Source organism: Myotis lucifugus, unplaced genomic scaffold (genome assembly GCF_000147115.1).
Source record: "Myotis lucifugus unplaced genomic scaffold, Myoluc2.0 scaffold_283, whole genome shotgun sequence".
NCBI classification, from domain to species: domain Eukaryota; kingdom Metazoa; phylum Chordata; class Mammalia; order Chiroptera; family Vespertilionidae; genus Myotis; species Myotis lucifugus.
The window spans coordinates 781,738-784,511 of record NW_005871331.1 but is presented as its reverse complement, the minus strand read 5'-3'; positions in this window follow the sequence as shown (position 1 = coordinate 784,511).

The window sequence follows — 2,774 nt, the reverse complement described above, 5'->3', positions numbered from 1 at the left end:
GGGTGCTGAAGGGGTGGAAGGAAGAGCTACAGGATGGTGGGCACAGCGGGCAGAGAGCTACTGGAGCTACTGGCACATGGATTCGTGCCCAGGGCTACTAGTAATATAATCTATACTAATAATAGACAAATATGTAAATTGACTGTCCATGATGCCCACAGCCAATCAGTGAGTATGCAAATTAAGCCAACAAAGATGGCGGGCCTGTGGGCAGCGTGCATGCCATGGTGACAACACAGGTGGTCCTGCATCGCCCCAGCCGCTCCGGGCCTCTGGGCAGCGTGGGAAGGCAGAAAGGCAGCTTCTGGCCAGAGCGAAGGCAGAAAGGTGGCTCTGGGCCAGAGCGATGCGGTGCTGGCAGCCAGGGGAAGGAAGGCCCATTCTTGCACGAATCTTCGTTCATTGGGCCTTTAGTAATAATAATATAAGAATAAACTTTCCTGTACTCACAACTATAGACCTACTTTTGCCCACCCCTGTAGGTCTAGGAGTGTAATTTGCTGGATCACGTGTCAACTATAACCAGTGGAGAAACTACCAGACTGTTCTCCAAAGTGGCTGCACCATTTTACATCACCAGCAACAGTGTATGAGGTTTCCAATTTCCCCACATTTTCCTCAACACGTGGTATTTATTGTCTGTTATTTATTATAGCCATCCAAGTTTTTCTATCAACTTTCAAGCTTAGGAAAGGGCTGTTACTTTAAGCACCAGAAAGGGGAAGTTTGGTCTCCTGGCCTGTGATCCAGGTAGAAAGCCTGGCTCTCCACTTACTAGACACACTTAAAATTGTGTAGAAAATGGGGGTAGTAACATTTCTTAACCCTAGGGTGGTGGTGAGGGTTAAATGAGCAGTTTGTATTAGTTTCCTAGGGCTGCCACAATAAATTAGCACAAACGGTGGCTTCTAAACAGTAATTGATTCTCACAGTCCTGGATCCTACAGCATGAAATCAAGGTGTCAGCAGGGCAATACTCTGAAGGCTCTATCCTTGTCTCCCCCAGCTTCTGGTGGCTACTGGCAATTCTTGGCACTCACCACTCCAATCTCTGCCTGTGTGTCTCTAAGTGTCCAAATTCCCATCTTCTCTCTCTTTTTTTTTAATCCTCACCCGAGGATATTTTTCCATTGATTAGAGAGAGTGGAAGAGAGAAAGAAAGACAGAAATATTGATGGGAGAGAAATGCATTGATTGATTGCCTCCTGCACCAACCCCGACCAGGGCCTGGGCCGGGGAGGAGCCTGCAACCAAGATATGTGCCCTTGGCTGGAATCGAACCTGGCACCCTTTGGTCCACAGGCCGACGCTCTATCCACTGAGCCAAACCGGCTAGGGCTCCATCTTCTCTTAAAGACGCCAACCACTGGATTAAGGCCCATCTGCTCTAGAATGACCCCATCTTAACTTGATGACATCTGCAAAGGCCCTGTTTCCAAATACGCTTGCATAAGAACTGGAGCTTAGGACTCCAACATCTTTGGGGGGGAAACAAATCAACCCATAACATATTAAGCTCAATGATTTATAAGTTTATACTTTAGGTTAAAATGCCCTATTTTTATTTTATTATTATTTTTAAAATATCTTTATTGATTTCAGAGAGGAAGGGAGAGGGGGAGAGAGAGAGAGAAACATCAATGATGAGAATCACCGATCGGCTGCCTCCTGCACACCCACCACTGGGGATTGAGCCCGCAACCCAGGCATGTGCCCTTGACCAGAATCGAACCCAGGACCCTTCAGTCCATAGGCCGACACTCTAGCCACTGAGCCAAACCGGATGGGGCTATTTTTTTTTTTTAATCACATGGGAAGGAGTATAGGAGAGAACAGAGTAGGATACTAACCTCATAGTGGCACCTGAGTCCCTAGTGCTTGGTGTCAGGTGAGGCCTTGTGCTGGGGAAAGCAGGGGAGCACTTAGGACTGGAAATGGTGCGTTGGGACAGGAATGAGACAGGTTAACACAAACACGGAGGAGGGGCTGTCTCCTAAGGACTCAGCCGTGGCATTCAGGTCCTTTCTCAGGGCCTCTTCAGTCTCCTTTGATTCTCATGTTGGGCCTCTGGAGCCTAAAGTCACTGAGGCCCCTGGGAGGGGAGGGGCAGAGATGAGGCCTAGCGGCGTGGGCTTCATCCCAGCGCAGATTTGCCTACCTTACACTTGGCTGGTGAATTCAGCCACCAGAGACCCCATTCCATGCTCTTCATTTGTTCTTTTTGGGTCAAAGAATCAAAAGGTTGGAGAAATAGTCTAATTGTCTCTAAACCTGGGGTAAAACTGAAACTTGTCTTTGTGGACCTTGATTCCAGAGGCAAGTGACCCTGGGGTTTGCATATCCCAGCCCCCAAGAGTTTTTTTTTTCTTGTTCTGCAGTCTCCCAAGGATATTAAATTCAGAAAGGAAGTGACTCTGTAAACATAGCTCACTGTCCCCCTCCCCCCCTTTTTAAAATCGATTCATTTCTTGGCTCCCTCAGACAAATTACTTAGAGGCAGGGCTTCATGGGAGGGGAGAGAGAGAGAGAGAGAGAGAGAGAGAGAAACACCTGGGAAGGCAGAGCTAAAAGAGGCCACATCCCAAACTTTCAAGCTGCCATTATACTCAGTTTCCGCATATATATTGGGAAATATCCCAAACAATCACAGGAGTGGAGCAAATGGTGCATGCCCTTTCCATTTACATCACCCAGATGGAACAGTTTTCAGGACTTGCCACTCTTGTGTGGCTCTCCACTCCTCCCCCCCACTTTCCTCCCTTTGCGAAGTGTTT